The following is a 24,859-nucleotide window of genomic DNA, read 5'->3' on the forward strand; positions in this document are numbered from 1 at the left end:
TAGGAACCAATGAATGAACCGTACTCTCTATCCACATAGCAAGACACAAACAACTGGAAGCCGATGGACAATTTACTTCATGTGGATGATGAACCTGGATCTTTGTTCTACGCTGGTGGGAATTCATGGAACAGTCTGGCTATGATTTAACCACAAAAATAGCATCCCCTACACTCTAGCAAAACATAAAGTACATATGAGCCCCCAAATCCAAGGTCAATATTCAGAGTCCCTAAAACCCAACTCCCCATGGCATTTGCAGTTACCCACCTCCGAAAGGGTAAAAGTAAACATGGGACCTGCTCTGGTGTTAAACTGCCACCGGATCCTCCCCGCTGTCTCCCTCCTCCTCTTCTTCTTTACAGACACGTAAAGTTGGATCTCTTGAAGGAACTGGGGGCTCCCACTCTAGGCAAAGGTTGGACAGGTGATCAATGTACAGCATGAGATTTGACTGTGCCTCCGTGCCTCCGACAGAGCTGGATCATCTGGGGCAATGAAAATTATAAGCAACAAGAAAGTGGTATTAACAGCAAGGGTAGGGAAGCCCAGGCAGCACACACCATGATTCCCTAGGACACCCAGCAACCATTCCTTTCCCCATTCAGTCATTCCGAACACTCATCAAGCACTGTGCCAGGCTCTGGGGAGACAGTAGTGACAAATATAAACACAAGCCCTGCCCTCACGGAGTTTATGGGCTATTCTGGACAGTGAGACAAGCAATTAAAGGACAGTGTGTAAAGGAACCTAGAGGGTGCAGTGGAGCACAAAGCAAAGGCAGTCAACCCAGCCTGGAGGTGGGTGGTCAAGGAAGGATTCCCAGAAGTGACATTTAACGCTGAGCCTAGAGGACCCATGGAGTTAGCCAGACAAGACTGGGATATGTCGGCATGTGTCCGAATCTGAGATGAGAAATCATGGTTGGTCTGAGGGGCTGAATGTCCCTTGTTCTCAGCCATTGTCCAGGCCATAATCCTATACGCAACAAAGGCACCAGATCTGGAGTCGGCAGCTTTCATCACAAGGTGCTCCTCCAATCCCCACAATCCAGTTGTGTTTCACACTCTTCCAAGTGGGATCCCAGGAAAGGAAAGAACATAGAAAATAGTTTGTTCTATAAGAAGATAGGAAAGAAAGTGAAACAATAATGTGGACTTGAACTGCTACAGAATAGACCCAATTGCAGCCATCTGTTTTCCGCACACCAGTATTACAGGTAAACTGAGATAACAAGCTCGCTCAGGACAGCTGAAACGACACGAGGCCCAACTGCAACTTGGCGTCCCCAAAGTGGGAGCCCCAAGGCTTCTTCCCTTTGGCTCTCTCGCTTTGCCCTTCCCTTTCCTCCAAGTCCCCAGAAAATCACAGAGGGGGCTCTTCGCTTTGTTGCTCTTATCCTTGGTGTTTCTGATGTCTAAAAGGCTACCACAGACATGATACCTCCCACTTGCCTTACGCAGCTGAGGAAAACCAGAGAGTTTAAGAAGCCAATCTTGCAGGGGCCCCCACGCAGGAAAACAAAACAAACAACAACAAATAAAACTTGTGAAAGTCCCAGTAGCTTGAGTGTTGCCCAAGGTTCTAGCTGCCTGTGCATTATGAAAGAGACCATTGTAGGGGATGGTTTAAGACACGGCAATAAGCACGGTTTTACCAAAATGCACAGTCCGAAGTAGCTTTCCTTTACATTTTCGTATTGTCATATAATTCAAGGCCTGCAAACAAAATCCTTGATTGAAGACAGAACGAAAGGAGCAGGCAGCTATTTTAGAGACAAAGAAAGGATGTCTTTTTAACCTATGACAACACAAATTTGTTTAGGTTTTCGCTCCACTAAGTAAGTAAGCAATTAGGTTTTGTCCAATAAAAATATCCCTGTGCGTGTGCAAACACCCGAGGCAATCATATAATTACCCTGCCCAATCAGATTCAATTGCTGACAGTTGAGTTCCCACTGCTCATTAACTTCAGATCACAATGAGGGCTTTACGGAAGCCCTTTCCGTCTCTTTACAAAGGTTCCTATGATGCCATGAGCAGCCCCAGCGCTACCTCATTCAAGATAATCATCCAAAATGGCCAGGGCCAAGGCCAGCCTACTCTGACTTCCCTCTGAAAAAATAAAAAGAGAAATTCGAAGAAACACTGGCTTACACGCCCTTGCTTCATTTGGGGATCTCACTTCTAAATATAATAGTAACCTTTCACCCCCACACTTTAAGTGCCGTAATTATATAATTAAAACCAATTATGTCATTTAACAGAGACTTTTTCAAGATCCACAGCAAGTGGATCAATTACCTCAATCATTGACCTCAGAAGATTTCAAACTGACCTGCAACAATGACAATTGGATAAATTTAGACACTGGCTTCCAAGGCCTGCATGGACCAGCTGTGTGGATTGTAGCTGGTCTAGATTCTTCTAGACTCTAGAAGCTGAACTAAATTCACTAACTAAATGCATCTAACACTACCGCCGCCACTTGTTTGCACAACACTTCCAATATCCCAAAATACTTGCTTGATTTTTTATAACCACCCTAATAGTGTTGTTACTTCCATGTTTCAGAGGAGAAAAGGGAGGCTGGGAGAGTTTGACGTTATCTCAAGTTATGCAGCAAGGTAACGGGCTAGCTGCATAACTCCCACCACAGAATCCAAAGCCTGTTAATAGCAAGTAGTGTGTGTGTGTGTGTGTGTGTGTGCGTGCGCATGTGTGTGCACATGCGCGCGCGCACACGTCTTTATTCTCCTGGGCATCCATTCCTCCTATTTTCATTATCTTACCCCAATTTCCCTTTGAGGAAACACATCCACCCCACTTGCAGCTCACGTGCATGACACGGGGCTCCACTCCAGCTCCAGGGTATGCAGTAACCTAGGCCTCAGCCAATCAGCTCCTAGCATTCTCCTAGCCACAGCATTTGCTCAGGAGTGAGCACATGACCCAACCAAAGCCAGTGAGACACACTGAGAATCTTGGGAAAGAGCCTTACTCTTGGGCTTTCATGTGAGAGGAGCTACCATCCGGCAGTTGAGCAGCTATCTTGCTGCCACCAAAGGAGTGAGGGATAATGGAGCCAAGAGATACAGAGAGATACACTGGCTCCAGGAAACTCCTTGAATCCCTTTGTGTTGACAGTAGGGGCATTTAGAACATGGAGTGAGTCACCAGTACACTGGGGAACATATGAAGAGTGCTACCACCTACCGCTTGGACAGGCTTGATGACAAGGATGGAAGTAACTGACTGTGGCTCTGAGCAGCAGCCCTGTCTCCTGCTCACAGCACAGTGAAGTGCCTCCTATTTTTGAGTTATTTAAAAACATACCATTTTACGGGCAGAAGGAAGCACTTTAACCTGCAAAATGATTTTTATCACATACTAAACATCCTTATAACTTTGTGGTCCTCTGCTCTGGTCAAAGTTGTCTCTCCTTGGAGTTGAGACAGCTGTTGGAGCCAAGAAGACCTGCCTTGACCTTGCACTCTGCCCTGCTCAGTGGTATCCTTGTGCTCTCCAATTCCTGGATCTGCGTGGGATGTAAGAACTGAGGACATACACACTCATCAAAATGGAGCATTTCCTTTCTTTTTTCTCTTATCCCAGGCCTTGAGGGAAAAGAAAAAAGAGCAAGAATTCTTCTATCACAGGATTTTCAACCTTGGCACTCTCCAAGTTTGGGGCCAGATGATTCTTTGTTGTTGGAACTGCCTATGCACTAAAAGATGTGTAGCAGAGTCCTCTGGCCTCTACCTACTAGATGTCAGCCGCATCCCTGTTCCACACTGGACATCCAGAAATGTCTCTAGGGGACACTGCCAAAGGTCCAGGGGTCGGGGCTAATATCAGCTCTGGTTGAGAACCACTGCTTTAATAGAACATCTGAGGTATTTATTGGATTTTCCTTGCAGCATCTTTGAGTATTATGATGTTTTCTCCTTAAAGTGGGAGGAGGGAAGGAACCACCATGCTCCTTAGAACTGGCTAAACAAAAAGACCCAGGATCTCAATACTGCCTTCTCTCAGGGCCAGGAAGTCACATAAGACTAACTGACCCACTAAGGACCAAAGTGGGGAAAAGGCATATCAAACAGAAATAATTTTACCTAAAGATCAGAGAGAGGAAAAGGATGTGGAGGAGAAAATTACAAGTGAAGAACGAGCGACTATACAGTGAGTTCCAAAGTGGGCACGTGGCTTCTCATTTCCACAGGAAAGAAAATGAAACCTAAAGATTGTTACTGGGTTTCTTGAATTCAGGTTCAGCCCAAAAGGTGGAAGAGTCTGGTTTCAAACAGAAATGAAACTCACCCTGTAGAGAAAAAGCCAAAAATGGTAGCCTCACTTATTTGGACAAATGTGGGCAAAGACACTTGAAACAGGCAAGACTGATGGATTAATAGAATATTTTTTAAAGAAAGGCATTTACTCTCTTCCACATGTCAGCAAAATAAGAGTGGGTTGGCAGAGGTCCTTCCTTCAGGCTTGCTTGAATGAGAAGACAGAATTCATTATATAAGCAATATGCATTGTGAAGCCTTGAAGAAAGAGGTTGAATTGGTTTGCCCTCTCAATGAGTTAATTAGTCACATTCCCTCAGTATTCTGGGGAATTGGTTTCAGGACATCTAGTGGATATCAGAATCCATGGATGCCCAAGTCCCTTATATAAAGTGGCAGAGTATTTGCATATAACCTATGCACATCTTCCAGTATACTTTAAATCATCTCTACCCCTAATACAAAGTAAATGCTATGTAAATAGTTGTACAGAACATATTGATAAATGCTCTGTAAATAGTTGCTGGAGCATGGCAAATTCAAGGTTTGCTTTTGGAACTTTCTGGACTTTTTTTTCAAATATTTTTGATCTGCAGTTCGTTGAATCTGCAGATGTGGAACCCACGGATATGGAGGGCTGACTGTGTATCTTCACACTAGCAGGTAGCTGAGACCAGCCTGGGAATTCCACAGTAGTGGGATTTCAGTGAGGCTTTAACGCACAAACTTCTGCACACCTCACAGTACTGACTGCTTTTTCATTAATTAATTAATTTATTTATTTATTTATTTATTTTTGGCTGTGTTGGGTCTTCGTTGCTTTGCGTGGGATTTCGCTAGTTGTGGTGAGTGGGGGCTACTCTTCATTGCGGTGTGCGGGTTTCTAATTGAGGTGGCTTCTCTTGCTGCAGAGCACGGGCTCTAGGCACGCTTCAGTAGTTGTGGCTCACAGGCTCAGAGGTGTGGCTCACGGACTCTAGAGCACAGGCTCAGTAGTTGTGGTGCACGGGCTTAGGTGCTCTGTGTCATGTGGGATCTTCCTGGACCAGGGCTTGAACTCGTGTCCCCTGCACTGGCAGGTGGATTCTCAACCACTGCACCACCAGGGAAGCCCCAAAGTACTGACTTCTGATCAAGTCACTCAAAAGAACCAGGTTGGTTTGCATGTAAAGCCTGGCTTTTGTTGGGGTGTAACTGGATGAAAATGTTCGGATTCTAGCAGTTTCTCTCACTAGAAGTCCTAATGCCTCAGAGCATGGAGAGGTGTATTAGGGGAGTTCAGATGATCAGAGCTGAGGCCCCACTGCTTCCTCAGTTCCCAGGCAGCCTTCCCCTCTAGCTATCACCACGATCCAGCTGTCCCATCTTATTGCCCCTAACTTCTCTCCTGCAAGCAGTGAGATCTGACTGCTAGGGTGTGACAGTGTCTCAAATGGAGAAAGAGTAAAAATAAAGGCATCTCTGAAGGGCCCTGGCCCTCCTCCCATTGTTCTTTTAGGCTTACGGTTTTTTGTTTGGTAGAGGTAACATTTAGAATAAACAATTATAGAAAAATAGAAGTAGTTGTCTGGAGGGTCTAGCAGAGGTCCACAGGGACTTTTATGAGCTGTATAAAGAACTGTCTTTTGACTCAAATCAACAGAATTAGAACGGAAAAAGGAGAAGTAACAGCTGACACTGCAGAAATACAAAGGATCATGAGAGATTACTACAAGCAACTATATGCCAATAAAACGGACAACCTGGAAGAAATGGACAAATTCTTAGAAAGGCACAGCCTTCTGAGACTGAACCAGGAAGAAATAGAAAATATAAACAGATCAATCACAAGCACTGAAATTGAAACTGTGATTAGAAATCTTCCAACAAACAAAAGCCCAGGACCAGATGGATTCACAGGCAAACTCTATCAAACATTTAGAGAAGAGCTAACACCTATCCTTTTCAAACTCTTCCAAAATACAGCAGAGGGAGGAACAATCCCAAACTCATTCTACGAGGCCACCATCACCCTGATACCAAAACCAAACAAAGATGTCACAAAGAAAGAAAACTACAGGTCAATATCTCTGGTGAACATAGATGCAAAAATCCTCAACAAAATACTAGCATACAGAATCCAACAGCACATTAAAAGGATCAAACACTATGATCAAGTGGGGTTTATCCCAGGAATGCAAGGGTTCTTCAATATATGCAAATCAATCAATGTGATAAACCATATTAATAGACTGAAGGAGAAAAACCATATGATCAACTCAATAGATGCAGAAAAAGCTTTCGACAAAATTCAACACCCATTATGATAAAAACCCTCCAGAAAGTAGGCATAGAGGAAACTTACCTCAACATAATAAAGGCCATATACAACAAACCCACAGGCAACATCATTCTCAGTGGTGAAAAACTGAAAGCATTTCCACTAAGATCAGGAACAAGACAAGGTTGCCCACTCTCACCACTATTATTCAACAGTTTTGGAAGTTGTAGCCACAGCAATCAGAGAAGAAAAAGAAACAAAAGGAATCCAAATCAGAAAAGAAGAAGTAAAAGTGTCACTGTTTGCAGATGACATGATACTATACACAGAGAATCCTAAAGATGCTACCAGAAAGCTACTAGAGCTAATCAATGAATTTGGTAAAGTAGCAGGATACAAAATTACTGCACAGAAATCTCTTGCATTCCTATGCACTAATGATGAAAAATCTGAAAGAGAAATTAAGGAAACATTCCCATTTACCACTGCAACAAAAAGAATAAAAATACCTAGGAATAAACCTACCTAAGGAGACAAAAGACCTGTATGTGGAAAACTATAAGACACTAATGAAAGAAATGAAAGATGATACAAGCAGATGGAGAGATATACCATGTTCTTGGATTGGAAGAATGAACATTGTGAAAATGACTATACTACCCAAAGCAATCTACAGATTCAATCCAATCCATATCAAATTACCAATGGCATTTTTCACAGAACTAGAACAAAAAATTTCACAATTTGTATGGAAACACGAAAGACCCTGAATAGCCAAAGCAATCTTGAGAAAGAAAAACGGAGCTGGAGGAATCAGGCTCCCTGACTTCAGACTATACTACAAAGCTACAGTCATCAAGACAGTATAGTACTGGCACAAAAACAGAAATATAGATCAAAGGAACAGGATAGAAAGCCCGGAGATAAACCCACTCACATATGGTCACCTTATCTTTGATAAAGGAGGCAAGAATATACAATGGAGAAAAGACAGCCTCTTCAATAAGTGGTGCTGGGAAAACTGGACAGCTACATGTAAAAGAATGAAATTAGAACACTCCCTAACACCATACATAAAAATAAATTCAAAATGGATTAAAGACCTAAATGTAAGGCCAGACACTATTAAACTCTTAGAGGAAAACATAGGCAGAATACTCTATGACATAAATCACAGCAAGATCCTTTTTGACCCACCTCCTAGAGAAATGGAAATAAAAAGAAAAATAAACAAGTGGGACCTAATGAAACTTAAAAAGCTTTTGCACAGCAAAGGAAACCATAAACAAGATGAAAAGACAACCCTCAGAATAGGAGAAAATATTTGCAAATGAAGCAACTGACAAAGGATTAATCTCCAAAATTCAGAAGCAGCTTTATGCAGCTCAATATCAAAAAAACAAACAACCCAATCCAAAAATGGGCAGAAGACTTAAATAGACATTTCTCCAAAGAAGATATACAGATTGCCAACAAACACATGACAGGATGCTCAACATGACTAATCATTAGAGAAATGGAAATCAAAACTACATGGAGATATCATCTCACACCAGTCAGAACAGCCATCATCAAAAAGTCTACAGACAATAAATGCTGGAGAGGGTGTGGAGAAAAGGGAACCCTCTTGCACTGTTGGTGGGAATGTAAATTGATACAGCCACTATGGAGAACAGTATGGAGGTTCCTTAAAAAACTAAAAATAGAACTACCATACAACCCAGCAATCCCACTACTGGGCATATACCCTGAGAAAACCATAATTCAAAAAGAGTCATGTACTACAACGTTCATTGCAGCTCTATTTACAATAGCCAGGACATGGAAGCAACCTAAGTGTCCATCCACAGATAATGGATAAAGAAGATGCGGCACACGTACAATGGAATATTACTGAACCATAAAAAGAAACGAAATTGAGTTATTTGTAGTGAGGTGTATGGACCTAGAGACTGTCATACAGAGTGAAGTCAGAAAGAGGAAAACAAATACCATATGCTAACACATATATATGGAATCTAAAAAAAAATGGTCATGAAGAACCCAGGGGCAGGATGGGAATAAACACAAGGACCTACTAGAGAATGGACTTGGGATGCGGGGAGGGGGAAGGGTAAGCTGGGACAAAGTGAGAGAGTGGCACGGACATATATACACTACCAAATGTAAAACTGATAGCTAGTGGGAAGGAGCCGCATAGCAGAGGGAGATCAGCTCGATGCTTTGTGACCACCTAGAGGGGTGGGATATGTAGGGTGGGAGGGAGGGAGACGCAAGAGGGAAGAGATATGGGGATACATGTATACATATAGCTGATTCACTTTGTTATTGTAAAGCAATTATACTCAATAAAGATGTTAAAAAAAAAAAGGAATATGCTGGGGAATGGGCAAAATAGTTTCCTCTATATCCTTTTATTTTATAAATCATATCTATATGTTAATAAGTTTAGATTTGGTTGTGAGTTCTCCATTAAAATAATAATTATATAATCAAAAAAAAAAGAACTGTCCTTTGTAAAATTTAGTAATTAAATCCGGAGGAGCGGGTCTTTTACTCTTGATACATAAAGAATGAATCTCAGGGCACAGTCTTCCTGTGGATGAGCATCCCCCCACCCCACCCCCTTTCCACTGAAATCATTCACCCTGGCCTGCCTATGTTCCTCAGAATACCTGGCTACATCAACAGAGATAAAAGAGAAGAGGAGCCCACTTCCCAGTTCCAGCTGGTGTTAAAATCATACGATGAGTTTTCTGTGTTTCGATGGAAGTGCCTCCTGAGTGAGTCCACACACTGGCACATGAAAATTTTGTTTGCACCGAAGAAGTGAGTCACGGTGAGAACGTGGGTCTGCTTGAGCAGACATGTGCCGCTGTTAAAAGCACAAAATCCAGGGCTCTACACACACCCTAAGACGAGTACTGCCCTCCCCGTGTCCTTCTCAGCATGAAGTAGGGGAGAGACAGCTTCACTGGGGTGGCAGGTGTCACAGGTCACCCTCACAGTCATTACTGAACAGAACTTGTAAGAGCAGCAAGTCCTTGCGTTTGCCACCGAGAAGCCTTACTGCCAAGTTCCAGAAAAGGATGTTAACAGTGTGTGGAATTCGGGTTAAGGCAGGAGTTGGCTTCTAGAGATGAGCTTCAGCAGATCTAGAAACCGTATGCGAAATTCGGCGCAAGCACTTTCATGCTTTATTCTGAGGAGTGGATTTGTGGTTTTCATCATCTTCTCAAATTAGTATGAAACTCTGAATACAAAATTAAACAACAGTTTTTATAAAGCTATTCTGCAATTTTTTTCAACAGTTTTCTGAGCTGTAATTTACATGCTGTCAAGTTCATTCCTCTTCAGTGTAAAGTTCAAGGATCTTGAATAACTTTATTTGTGGTGCAGACATCACCATAAACCAGTGTTAGAACATTTCCACCACCTTCAAAAAGATCCTGTGCTCGTTTATAATAAACTTCCTTTAATTTTTGCAACACAAGTTCTAGGGTTGAAAGAAGGCTCTTTGCATATCGGCAGAGCTGACCCATTTTTCCTCCCCTTCTCAAAAGCTCTGCTAAAAAATTATTTATTGTTTATCTTAAATTCAAATATAACTAGGTATACTGTATTTTTATTTGTGAAATCTGACAACCTTAATCCAGGGTCAAAGCAGAACTAAGCAAGTGAATCAAAGTTCAGGTCTAGAAATCAGTGTACTTTTCTGAAGCATTGAAAAAAGACATACATTATATTAGCAAATTTGAACCATCTAGGTTCAAAGATGGTTAGAAACTAGTTCCATCTAGGATTCATGCTGAAAACTAAAGCTGCACAAACAACCAGACGAGCTCGGGACCCAACTGCTGTTTTACAAGCAAGCCTGGCACTCAAAGGCTTATATGCCACATTTGCTTTGAAAGGTTAAGAAATTGGACGTAATTGTTAACCTTGCAACTCACAATCACAACTAGAATTGTGACTTTTACAGGCACAAATTATAAGGAAATTGTTCTTAACCCTTCTGAGGTCATAAACCCCTTTGAGAGAATCTGATAAAAGCTATAGACCTTCTTCACAGAAAAATTTATGGATACATACAATATTTTGCATAGAATTTCTAGGGGGAAGGGAGGTTCACAGATTCTATAACAATGATCGTGGACCTCTCAAGGGTCCAAGGATGCGGGAAGAGCCTAGGCAAGTTGACGAAAGCTATCCTGAAATCTTACGCTCCTTGCTTTTCTCTTCCTCCTGTTGCTGCAGGAAGGGAAGCCAGAGTAATGGCACAGGAACTGGGTAAGGCAGGAAGACATGGCCAGGCTGCTCTCAGCCAGCAGTGGTGAGAACTGGAGCAACTCGCCTGAACTCCACGGACTCGAGGGTCACTGTCCGTAAAATGAACAGATTGGCCCAACACTGTTTCCACAGCTTATGTCCCAGGGATCTAGCTGAAAGGTATCTGAGAAGGGTCATTTTAGACCCTGGAGCACTGCACAAGATTTAGTGTTTAAAAAAAACAACAACAACTTTCAAAACCACTGGACTATAAGTCACCAAAGTCATCAAGGTTCTGAGTCACCTGGTTATCTGATTCTGACTCTATAGAGCAGAGGTCAGGAGACAGTGGGGAAGATCTAGGCGTTCTGGGAAAAAAGGCATTTGGCAGGGAGAGGAGAGAAAGACACCCTGGCCCTCACCACTCTTTAGTTCTGCAACACGTTCTTCCTCCTTTGTGCTGCTCTCCCTTTCTTCATATGGAACATCCAAACACTGCCCAGTTTTCCTTTGGTAAAATAAATACTTTTCCCAAGTACATGAACTTAATCAAATTTCCTTTGGGTAACAAGGATACCCCATGATCTATTATATCATTAGGTAATGTTATACTAAGTATAACAGAAGCCCACATGGATAAAGGACATGTGTGCCCAGCTCTGTGCACTAGAGATAGTATCTCTTTTATGCCTTCAAGCCTCCTAAAGTACTTCTCAGTATTATCCGTCTTATTTTTCAGAAGAGAAAACTGAGGGAAAAAAAATTAAGTGATTTATACAAAGTCACCCAGCTAGCCAATGACAAAAAGAGATTTCAAGTTCCAGAGCCTACACCCATAGCCACTCTACTATACTGAAGAGATTAACTATGCAATTTGTGACTCAAAAAAAAAAAAAAAAATACAGGTTTTACTCATTTATCTTCTCTTGAAAACAAAGAATCTATCACTTTAAGGAAGTTTATTATCATGCCCAATGATATGAACCATAAAACTATTTTTGAACCTTATTTAACACTTATTGACATCTACTAAGCAGATCTACCATGTTCATATTTATCATCTCAAAGTAAAATAAATGATTTAGTTTGGGGCTTTATCTTATCCATCCTTGGTCCTTGAAACAGCACAAAAGATACACTCTCTTCTTACTTGTTGTCACAAGATACTAGAGGCAAGCTGAGGAAAACATGCTGGGAAGTAATGTTCCACACTTTGTGTTAAGACTTTTCTTCTTTAAATAGAGCTTGTGTAAATCACAGACGAAGTTGACAAATTTCACGGCTTAGTCATGGCTAACGTATCGGATTTCATGGTTTGACAGAGATTAACAAGAAAATCACATTTGAGTTACAACTATTAGTAGATTCTTAGATATTTGGTAAAGAAACTCCGAGCTCTCCAAACTCCATTGCTCACTGCATACCACTTTTCGTCCTTCCCTCCATGGGTGCAGAACCTCTGTGAATCCAGGGAGAGCAAACTGGGATCCTCCAGAGCTCCTCAGTCACCCCCTGGCTATCACAGGGGTGAGCTGCTGCCTAATGGGCTCTAGGGAAAGGTCTAGCATCATCGTGGAATAGAGCAAGCGTTAGCATTTATGACCCAATTCATAAAAGTGTAGACAGGAAAAAAACATACTATGTTTGTACATAACACAGGCATTTCACCCTAACATCACATGCACTAAAGAGAGGAATGAATTATTATAGGTGTTGAAACTCAGATATTTTAGGGGAAAATTAAGTTTTCACATCTCAGATATTTTAGGTAAAATTTAAGATTTCACATGTTTATGAGGAGGCAGTTCAGCAGAGGTCTTGTTAAAAGCAGTGGCATCCAAGTAGAGACTTCAAAAAGCCTGCTGACTGCTGAGCCATTTGGCCTGAGGGCTCTGCATATCCTCTTTCGGTAAGAGCCCAGCTTGCCTGTCATTTTTGCGTAAAAGACAACCAATTTGTCAGCCATTTGCTTTAATTCTTTTTCTGAGTCTTCCTAACGATAAACTCCATCTACCTTCTGGTCTTCAATATCATATATCTGACTGGAGGATGGAAATTCACTTGCACCTCAGACCAGTTTCCTTCCCAGGCGATCCTCCTGGGCCTTATAGGATGTCCTTAATCAGAACCACATTACTGAGCAAGAGGAAGTCCTTGCACAGACGCTGGCAAGACACTATGGCAAATTAGTTTCAGAACATGGAAGGTCAGATTGGGAATAAAACCTACAGTTATCTATTGTGTTTTCTTTAGCTGAGAAAATTAAGGCAGGGTGCCTCACTCTTAAATAACCAAGATTTGGATACGGAGCAGCCGTTTAGGAAAGGAGTTCCAACGACTGCTGTGCACAATAGTCAGTTGTGGAAACTGAAGTCTTCACATTCCAGGTATTCTGGATGTGAGCAAGGATTTTCTCATTTTATCCAGATAGGTTTTTATATTTCAGTAGCACCCTAGATTGGTAAAATAAAAATAGCCAAGGTATTACAGGTTTTGTCCAAAAATATAATTGTCATTTAACTTAGTGTGTCTGTGTGTACAGAATACACATATCTATATACATATTACACACGTATATGTGTGTTAAATAAACAAAGCATATTTTAATTACACTCTTATGTGACAGGCACTATACTAAGCACTTTTCATATGTTATTTTATTTACTCTTTCAACAAACTATCATGGTAGAGATTCTCTTTGTTTTTCTTTTACGGATGAAAAAAAAAAACCCTGAGATTAAAGGGGATTTGAGCCACAAAATTAGTCATCGAGCCGTAAGTTGAACTCGGGGTGCCTGACTCCTGAACCTGTGTTTTTAAGCACTGTGGTATACTGAGCCCTGGAAATTCTCATCAGTTCCATTGAGATGGGTGCCCAGCTCACTCTCAAAAAAATACAAATTTCCTGACGGTGGGAATGAGGAGTCTATTACTTCACTAACACACGACTGTGAAAGGCTTCGGGCAGATGGAGGGGAGGGTGTGAGAAAAGGGAGAAATTGTTGCAGAAACCCAAGACCTACCTCCTTCACAATTTTGCACAGGATTAGCCTGCCTGGGGAGACTCAGAGAACCAGAAGGACCAGGGGCCTTAGTGGGAACCTGTCCCCCACCCAACTTCAAACTGGCAGCCTTCCCTTCTCATGAATGAGCTGGCCCGAGAAATTTGGAGCAAGAAATATTTCCAGTGTGTCTCTACCTTAACTAACACCATGGGGGCAGCTAACAATTACAAAAGGAATGAACTTTTTCATCAAACGCCCTTCCATAAAACCATTTCCCAGGAAATGTAACACAGCATGGAGCTAGCCGACTGCAATTTTCCACCAACAATGAGCATCCTGGGGCACAGGTACTATATTTAAACGATTTTCCTCCAGCTTTTTGGCAAGGCTCTCTCTCAAGGAGACTCAGAGTTGAGCTGAGGTCTCATTCCCCTCCGGCCAGCAGGATAGGAATGTTTAAAGCGGCCCTGTCTCTTCAACACCCATGTGTAAAACGCCAATAAACAAGCCAGCAAAGACCTGCAGGCCTAATTGCCTTTTAACTCCGCCAAGATGATAAACTCCCTGAGTAAGGAAGGAAAGACTCCCAGGGATTTAACAAGTTTATCTGCCTGCCACTTGAACATTTTCTGTCTGCCTACACTTCAGTGAATTCACCAATAAAAGGATAAAAGGGCCCCGAACCTCAGACCCCTCAATGGCCGAGAAGCCACAGATTCAAAACGTATGCCCAGCAAAAATCAGCCCGTTAACTGAACTTTGTTTCACGTGCTTGTGAGGTCGAGGGCGAGGAAAGTGGGGCCGCTTGCCTGTTTCTAGCATCAGCCATTTCCCTGTTTTTGACTAAGGCCTACAAATCTTTACCTACAATAAAGAAAACTGTTCTCACAAAGAAACGGGAAAGGCAACTCATCCAGAAACCTCTAAAATTCAACTCAGGGGACTGTAATGACAGGAGAGAAGCCACATGGGCCCTGGTGGTGGAGGAATGGAGTGTGCTCATCAACATACTGGTCAGTTCTGCAAGGACATTTTTTATCTCTCCCTCCCTGAACTGACTTTGGAGTTTAGCATTTTAGTTGTTTTTGTGCATTTGTACCCTACCACCCAGAAGAAGAATTCTGAGAACTCTGTACAAATTGGAATTAAATTGGAAAAGCAAAGTAAAACAAAACCAAAAGACTTGGAGGCAATACAGGGAGGTAGTGCCATTCAAGACATAAAAGAAAGGTGAATGGGCATAACCTCTCTGGGAGGTCACTTCACGATATTTATCAATACGAACGTGCAACTTTCCTTTTAGGAATTCATTCTAAAGAAATTATTGGACAAGTGCATAAAGGTGAAGCACAAGGAGCTATAGCATTCCAATAGGAAATATTTAAAAAGAACTACATTCTCATCATTAAGGACTGGTTAAATAATGCAAAAATTCTATACTCTGCAGCTAGAAAAAGGATGCTGTGTGTGTGTGTGTATATATATATATATATATATATATATATATATATGTATATAGGTATACATCTGTTAGTGTGAAAAGGTGTCCAACCTACAACATTAAGTTCAAAAAGCAAGTTATAAAAACATGTACAGTATGATTTCATTCTTTTTTTTTTCCCCAGAGGCTTGACATAGAAAAAGAACTAGGGGGCTTCCCTGGTGGCGCAGTGGTTGAGAGTCCGCCTGCCAATGCAGGGGACACGGGTTCGTGCCCCGGTCCGGGAAGATCCCACATGCCGCGGCGCGGCTGGGCCCGTGAGCCATGGCCGCTGAGCCTGCGCGTCCGGAGCCTGTTGCTCCGCAACGGGAGAGGCCACAACAGTGAGAGGCCCGCGTACCGCAAAAAAAAAAAAAAAAAAGAAAAAGAAAAAGAAAAAGAACTAGGAAGACACACAGTTCATCAAAATGTTAGTATTTCTGGACGGTGGAATTCTTTTGCAAAGACTTTTGAATTATTTGAAATTTTTATATAATGAAAATGCATTGCCTTTAAAATCAGTTAAAGCGCTAAAGCTAAAAAATAAAACATTCTGCCACCACCACTACTCTCCTGATCACCAGGAAGAGAACCCTATCTGAAAGAACTTTATGGAAAGATACAGTTTTCCTTTCTCAAGGAGACACAAGTGAAGAACGTTAAAGGATTTGGTCTTGACTTATCATCACATATAGTTGTTATTCCAGTGTATTTTCCAATGAGATGAGAATGAACAGTGAAACTACAAGTGGGCTCAAAATCCCAGGGGGGTGTATTTCCTAGGTGGCCCATGCTCCCCTCTACCCTTAAATCAGGGTAAAATGCTGAGAGCTCCTCTATTAAGCTGACCTGTTCCACTTAATAAAACAAGAGCAGCCCTAGAGTAGGGTGCTTGCCAAATGAAAAATCTGAAACACTGTTTTTCTATTAAAATCTTAACCATGTTTTTCCTATTGGAACCTGGAAACTGGACAAATTCTGAAGGAATCTAAAGGAATTTCTTTAGAAAAGAATTCTGTTAACACCAAAAGCTCCCCAAGCACTACACAAAGCAAATGCTAGAATGCATTACGCTGAAACATGAAAACAGAAGTTCAAACCCACAGTGATGTGTCCTTCGCACCAGGCTTTGTGTTTATCAGGGCTTATTCGTTTGTACACTTATCCCTGTACATTTTCTTCATCTCCCTGCTTCATAATTTCATAATCAGTTCCAGATTTCCTATTTCTTTCACATTGTAAGGCATGGAATCCTGGATTTGGGATATGCAAGATTTAAGGGGAAGGAAGAGTGGAAAGTATGATAAAAATAAAATCAAAATGGAAGTTTTGTTTCATACCCACTGAGAAGTAACAAATTGAGAGCATGCCTCAGTACCCATTTGACCCTCAGAAACTGTTAGAACATGGACACGTGTATAAGAATTTCACGTGCAAAAGATCCTTTGGTTGGGAAATCTCCTTACCAGTGGATGGGGCTATGGGAAACTAAAAGGGTTCCCACATCAATGATGGGTACGTCTGCCAAAGCACTGTCGCGCTACTCTCAGAATTCAGAACTCTGTCCCTAGATTATAAAACAGTAAACTGAAATGTCAGCCTAATCTAGGATAAACTTCATCTCTCGAGTTAAAGACACTAGCCTCTCAACGGGTTTCAATTGGAGGTTTCTTTGAAGGAATGTTCTCAAATTCATTAAAGAAATTTCACTGACTTCACAGACTCTGGCATCAAATAGATGACCCGAGCTCTTCATTGCCCTGCAAAATGACCGCTCACCTTGAAGCTCTGCAAATTGGGATTAAGTTGGCCGTTTGCTTTTTACCGTGAAGATGACTCCCCGCCACTGATCACTGAGTCCCGGGGCAATCACCTGGTTGATCAATGATATCAAATTTAACTCTATAATGTGTCTCTTTTAAAATGCACATCCTTTCACGGGTTGGCTCTTTTAGGGATTTTGCTTTAGATGTAGCAGTGCTGCTTGATATTAGTGATTCCCCTCAATACAAACAAAAACAAACAAAACAAAAACAAAAAAACCCTTTTAGGACATATATCATGTTTTAAAAACCCAAGTTTAACTTTTCAACTGACTTGAAAGATCGGTGGTGTTTTCAGACGCATAAACGCATTTTTAAATTCTGCCTTGAATTTCACCTACTGAAATGCCAAAAGGCTGAGGCATCTCATCAGACTCTGATGCGCTCTTCGGAGCAACATTTACTTGCTTTTCACAGTGACTCTGCACATTCCAAAGACAGCGCAGCATAAACACATACACCAGCCTTTAGCTTTCACCCTCTAACCCCACCGTCTGCTTCCTGTGCACCCCATAATCTAAAACATCTCCTCTTCACAGGTATACGGTCTTGGATTTGTCATGGTGAACGTGAGACTTTACAAGGTCAATAAAATGACAGCTGCACAGAGGGGACGGGGTGGCTTTTACCGACTCTGACTCTAAAACACCACTGCCTTCGACTCCCAGGGATCAGGAACTTGAAAGCACTCCGAGTCACTTAGCTCTGTGTTTGCCATAAAGTTAAGGCTAATCAGATTTCCCCTAACTTGCAGCCCTATCTTAAATCCCCAAGCTTCTCCTATGCAAACTTAACTGATGGAAGATGTGATTATGCCTTCTCAGGTCATAAATTCTAGATATTTATAACATAACTGTTGTCATTTAGGTCAATTAAGATGCTTTTACTGGCTCAGAACAACTACCTATGGGGCTTGTCCAATACCCTGGCGGTGGTTTATGACCCTGAGGGTGATTTTACCTTACAGAGGATATGAAAGATGACTGCACGCGAAAACGGTCAGGAGGCTCTCGAAGCATTTTCCCCGCATTATGATTACCTGCACCCATTTCCATTCTGTCTCTGGAAGTTCAGGCCCCTTCCTTACCCATTAAAACCACTGTTTGACTCTATAATTTCCCCTAGAATTGGTTTCTTTAATCACCTTTTTTTCCTCCAAAAACCTGAGAGGGAGGTAACACCTGAGACACTCTGATAAAACTCCCAAGTGGTGGGTTGGCTCAACAGCCAGCTGGGAAATGCCAGGCTTTCTCAAATGTGTAACGTGTACCTGTGGACAAGTGGGTTTTACTTTTCACATGGGGCAAACTGCTCTGTCAGGAAAAGTAGAATAGGGTGACAATAAAGAAAGAATGGAATATATTCGAGGATTTCATGCAGACAGGTTACAGCTTCCCCTTTTCCCTTGTGAAGTATCACTTATCTACCACTGTCTCCCTCCTGCTGTTTTTCCTTTCAACAAGAACCCTAAGCACCCCCTATATTCCAGGCACTGTGCTGGGGGGTAGGGAATACAGAGATCCAGAAACTCCTAGGTTGGCTGGAGACAGAGGCACATTAATAATGATAATACAAAGTGTTAATAGGCAACAAGAGGGTCCTGCACAGCAAATTCTGGAAGCCCTGAGAAGTGGCATTTCCACTTTTGGAGGGGAGGGAGTTCTTTAGGGAAGGCTCCTTGGAAAAAAAGAATTCCTAGTCTGAGGCTCAGGAAATGCAAGGAGACAGCTGGGCCAACTGGGGGAGAACAGCACTACCAGCAGGGAGGGCACGAGCAAGGCTCATGGGGAAGGCGGAGGACCCGTGGGGAATGCAGAGGAGGTCGCTGTCCTGGAGCATCGCACACCTGACAGGCAGTGGTGAGAGCTGAGGTTGCAAAGGAAAGCCAGGACAAGATCCTGGAGGGCTTTGTATTCATGTAACATAAGCTATTACTTTTCTTGTTCAAAGGAGACCTGGTATAATGGCACCCTTTTCACAAAACCAACGGGATGGAGCTGAAAGAACTATTTTCTTTTTCTCTCCCAAATCTATTTTGCTCCATGCCTCAATCAACAGCTGGCATTGTAAAATCCTCCAGCCACACATGCCAAACAGAACTGTCTGAAACTTCGGTCACACCTCCCTTGGTAGAGAACACTTTGCTCTTGATTAGCAAACCAACAGTATTTGTAGAAGCCAGGTAAAACATCCAAAATTCTACTTGGTAAACATATACCAAACGCTGACCCCATACGAGGCACTGTCCTGGGGATGAGTCAGAAATGTGGCGGAGGAGGTGTGACCTCGGTGTGCAGTGTGATTTTGATGTACACAGTGACACACCCTGGGTTTTAGAATTTAAAGGCCTTTTATCATTTGATTTTTTCTTGCAATTCTGATGATAATTTGCTTGAGTTTGGCCACAAAACAAAACAAAAAAACCAACACAACAACTACTAGGTGAAAGGAGGGCACTCGTGTGGAAAACAGGTTACAGCAATGGCATTTGAAAGTGTGCAGTACGGGAAAATGCAAGCTACTGGCAATTTCCCTCAAATTAACTGCTTAAAGGTACTACAGAGATCCAGGCTCAGAAAGTGACAGTGATGATCCAGGCAGTCACAAGTTTCTCAAAATGATCAAACTGTAGTTCATTTTCAAGAGTCTTATGGAAGTTTTTGCCTGCTATTAAAATTTTAAAATACTTGACTTTGTTTATAGCCTACCTTGTTCCAAAAAGGATTAAAGCACCTAAGACCAAATAGAAGAGGCTCATATTACTGGAGAAGGGAGGAGTGGGGCTTGAGTTACATCTGCCATGCAAAGGTCAAGTTGGTTCCAACTGGGACTGGGACGCTGCTGATGAAACTCAAAGCTTTTCTAAAACAGACTATTCCGATTGAATACACAATTCTACAGCTGCTGGGTGACGGGCAGGAGCTACGAACCCATTTCTAGAGGAAGTCTGGGAACCAAGAGCTTCATCAGCTGCATGCAAATCCCACATAAAGAATTCACTTTCTTTCACAGGTCTCTATGCCCAAATGTGTATTTACACATTTACACATATTTGACCCCTAGGACAGTGCAGGGTGGGGTACCGCCTCCACTGCCTGGTTTGCATTTCAGTTTCACCACTGGAGCAAGTAAGTCACCTAACCTTTCACTTCTTCAGTTTCTTCATCTGGAGATGTAGCTGATAGTGGTCTTCATCTCAGAGGATTATTGCGAAGATTATAAGAATGAATACATGTAAACAGTGCCTGGCACTTATTAAGTGCTCAATAAATGTTAGCTATAATTATTATTTTCTAGTCTTCTGTTAAGCACAGAGAGAACAGCAGAAATAGACCATTGCTTTGTCATAAGGGTCTTGTTGTCTAGCTGGAGACAAGATCACCATAGGGGAAACCACGGTGATCAGGAAAAGGGAATTCAGGGGAAAAGTGAGTTAGAATTCTTAAGAGGCTCAGGAGTTCAGGAGAGGAGGAGATAATGCCACTTCCAAAATTTAAGAGGAGGCTTCCTAAAGGAACGTATCTAGGCTGGATCCAATAGGTAGGATTTAGACAGAAAATAGGGCATTTCATATAATGGCAAATAATACAAAGACATGGAAAGAAGAATGAACACTATATATTTTTAGAAGAGGAAAAAGTATGTCATTATCTTGGAGTGGTGGAAAATGTAGAAAAACTGCCTGGGGGACCCATTTGGGAGGAATATGAGGATAAGGCAGAGGTAATTGAACCTAATGTGGTTGGAAACAGGAGGAACTGGCAATCTGTCATCAGGGGAGGGACGCAGAGCAAGTGGCATTTCAGGAAGGTGAGCCTGGCTGAGACACGCAGGTTGGATGGGCTGAGAAAGTTCTGAGTCAGGGAAACCACCAAGATGCCGCCACAGGGGTGAGGTGATGTGGCCCACGACGGACTTGTACTGAGAGGACAGAAAGGAAGTGGTGGATGGGAAAGTTGCTCTGTGGGTAGAGCTGGCTCGCCTTGGTCAGTGACTAGACATCTAGACATGAGGTTGAAATGCACAGAATCTAGAGTCCCATATTTTGGGTTTCAGGCCCAGCTCTGCCACTCAGCAGCCTTGGATCCAGGGCTCTGACTCAGTGTAAGCTCAGTTTCTTCCTTAACAAAATGGAAGCAAGAGTGCCTACTTTATACCGATGAAAAGGACTTAGCGCAACACCTGGCTCACAGCAAAGTGGTCAAAAAAGGTTAACCATTTGTTTGGTGTTGTTATGATAAAGAAGAAAGAAAAAATGAGGGCAAGAAAGTAGAGTCTCTATATTTGGTCCCTAAGTCACTGAGAGAGACACAGTCCTAACCGCTCCCTAGTTCCCTCCTCAGGAGACCTCATTAACATTTAACACGAGCCATTTAATGTCCTGAAGACAAATAGAGATGTCAGTATGAATAGACACTCATTTGTTGTATCCCCTTTATTACATACCTAATATACTTCTATCTCACCATGGAAACCAACTCTTTCCAAAAATATCAGACCAAAGGAAAATGGTGATAACTTTGCTTCATTTAAAAGAAATAGCTAAAGATAAAGAGGTAAGAACTTTGTACTTTATTTCATAAGAAGAGGGAGGAAAAAAGATGACACACTGTACCAGTGATTACCTGCCCATTTTAAACCCTGTCAGCAACACAAAGACTTAAACTGAAGCTAAATCCAGGGCACATTATCCCTTTAAGCCCCTCTGTTAACTTAAGGGGACTGAAAAGCATTTCTGCATTTCTACAGGAGGTTCGTGGTAGGTTCAGAAAACTTTTAAAGAGGTGCCTTATTATCTCAGGTAGGTGTGTTCCAAAGAATCTAAACTGAATGTACTTTTGTTTTAGTTCCTGAAAATGTTTCTCATCTACCTGTTTCCCAGAGTCCATCTTGCACAATGCAAATTACAGAGTCAGGTCATGCTGACCTAGTAAGTCTGGAATGAAAAGCTAAGGAAGTGGGCAACACGGGGAAGCTCTTCAACAGCATTCCTTTTTGACCCTTGCAGAACTGTCCTTGATGGCTCTGAGTGTGTGAGCCTTTGCATCACTGTTAAGCTGCAAGGTACTTGGAAACAAAGTTTTGAGAAAAGCCACAAAAATCAAAGGAGAAAAGGCAAAATGACCTGCTGCTGATTAGTGCTGATAATCACCTCTGGTGGTCACCGACGTTAGGACTTCCAACCCTTCAAGAAACCAGCAGGAGAGAAATGATGGAGTAACTCCCCCACGTCTGCTAATGCATATCTGCTAAGGAACGGATGCTCCAGTTCACAGACCATCCTAGACCATGGGTGAGCAATGATCACTTTTTCTAGCCTTTATACATGCAACTGGCTAATATACACAATGAATGAGCTTTTACTAGCCAGCCCTGCTTCCATACTGAATATAGCCCAAGCCAGTGATTGCTTTCATTACAGAAGGAAATAAATGGCTTCTCAAGGTTCTTCATTAAAGATGGCATTGGAAAAGTAACCCCTAACAGATGCACGGCACAGAAGAATTGCTACTGCTCACCAAAGACATAAAACCTAAATAAGAATACCTTTAGCTACCACAGAAGCTCCACAAGCACCTTAAACTTGGCATCTGTGCATAAGAACACAGGTTGTAGGGTCTCTCAGACCTGAAGTTCTGTTCAACACGTAAGAGCCATGTATCCTTGGCCAAGCAACATCTCTGAGTACCAGCTCCTAGCCTTTAAAATGGAGCCAATGTCTACCTACCTCTTTGGACATCATACAGGTCAAATGGATTAACACATATAAAGCATTTAGATTATGCCTGGCATGTGAGAATTATGCTATAAATATTAGCTACTGCTATCAATGTAAAATCAAGAAAAGAACCACCTCTAACCCCACTACACAGTGCTGTTATTCAGGCTATGAGTAAATTCTGATCAGTGGAAAAATCCTCCCTGAATGAGACAGAAACACAGAAACATTTGGCTTCAGCTTCATAATACTGTTGAGTCAACTGTTTCTCTAGAAATTTCCCTTTTCTCTGGGTCCATTTTAAAAAATCATCTTTAGCACAACAAATCAGATCAGTCATGTGGGTGATCCAGTGTTGTCACTTTAATATTTGGAAGCCGTAAGTGTATAGACAAGATTAGCGGGAGGACAAGTAACTTAAAGTCACGGAACCAAGGGACCATGGAGCTGCCTAGGACTTTGAAAACCTTTCAGTTTAACTGTTTCATGATATAGATACCAAGAGGGAACGTATCTTACCTCCACAGGGCCACAAGGGACAGAGGAAGGACTAAAATCCTCAGTCCGGGACATTTTGGCCACTACCACTTTTAACTGAAGAGATTAGCTGTTCTTTGGAGTTTCAGTAAAACTTGACTGTGAAATCATCTTGACTTGGTACCATTTTTTGATGGGGAGGAAGGGGCTGAGGTCATATTTTAGCTACTGATTCAGTTCTTTCAATGGTTACTGATACATTTAGGCTTGCTTTCTATTTTATTTTGGGTCAGTTTTGGAAATGTTTATTTTTTTCAGGAAACTGTTCATTGTATCTGGTTTTAAAAATATATTGGCACAAAGTTAGTCATAACACCTTGTGTAATAAAAACAAGTCCCTATTGTATCTGTAGTTATGTCTCTATCTTACTTCCTAATGAAGCATGTTGTAGCTTCTCTACTTTCTCTCTCCTGTCTGGCCTGGACAAAGGTTAGACTATAGAAGAGTTGTCCAACAGAACTTTCTGCCACCACGGAAATCTTCCACTATGTGCTTGTACAATGTGGATAGACCTGCACTGTCCAACACTGCAGCAGTAGCCACTAGCTCAGTGTGGTTACTGAGCCCTTGAAATATGACTGAGGCACTGAATTAAAATTTTTATTTAATTTATTTAAATTTAAATAGTCACATTTGGCTAGTGGTTATCACATTGGACAACACAGGTAGATATAAAACCTTTTCAAAGATTTAGCTTTTCCTGGATCATTTCTTGTTACCGTTGATGCTCTCTATTTTACATATGCCTTTGACCTAAAAAGAGTTTCCTTCATTTTACTTCTTTACGTTTACTCTGTTTTTATGAAGACTAGTCATCAGCCGGGACACAGACCTACGCAGCACTCTATTGAGACCTGAATTCCTGCTTCCTTGGATTCAAGTCCCAAAGGCTTAGTAGAAAAAGTCTGTGAAAAAGGTTACTGAAGAGAAAAGATGAAAAGCTGAAGGCTTCCCAGATGAAAGCCAAGCCAGAAACCTGGCTGTTAAGAATATTTTCTCTCCTCTGAAAAATGAATTAGTTGAATCCAATGTGACACTGAAAGGAAAATCAAAATGCTTGAAGAGCAGGCTGTGGACTTGAACACCCATGTAACTGGATTCCTCCTTGGGACTGAAGGCTCTGACACATGATACTTGGTAGAGAGGGTCCTGCTAGCCTTGCTGAAATCTGGACACCATGGGCCTTTTTTATATGGGGAATTTTTAATATAAATAGACTTGAGAACCAGGAGCTTAGCTACCCAGGGATTTCTGCCATTTGGGACTAAGTAAGGATGGAAGCAACAGGAAAAAGAAACAGATGAACCACTGTAAAGGAATGAGAAGAAATCTCCTTCTGACTAGAGGGAGTCAGTCTCCAGGCTTGAAGGTGAGAGCCACCCTCCATAAAATAAGAATTCATTACACTTCCATTCCACGGTCCTCCAGGTCTTGCTGTACTTTGTGCCACCGTACAATATACACTGTGAAACTCAAT

The 24,859-nt window shown here is 41.9% G+C and overlaps 1 protein-coding gene across 5 annotated transcripts in view; it reads right to left on the reverse strand.

The window, feature by feature from the left end:
- Positions 1-208: 208 nt before the first annotated feature.
- ERC2 (ELKS/RAB6-interacting/CAST family member 2) overlaps positions 209-24,859 on the reverse strand; it is an 865,290-nt gene continuing 840,639 nt past the window's right edge. For all 5 annotated transcript variants that reach the window (XM_079933813.1, XM_079933814.1, XM_079933812.1 and 2 more), the window contains one exon: positions 209-488. The gene's annotated coding sequence lies outside the window, so the exon portion shown is untranslated. The remainder of the gene's footprint in view (positions 489-24,859) is intronic.

This window comes from Stenella coeruleoalba (assembly GCF_951394435.1).
Source record: "Stenella coeruleoalba genome assembly, chromosome: 10".
Classification (NCBI taxonomy): domain Eukaryota; kingdom Metazoa; phylum Chordata; class Mammalia; order Artiodactyla; family Delphinidae; genus Stenella; species Stenella coeruleoalba.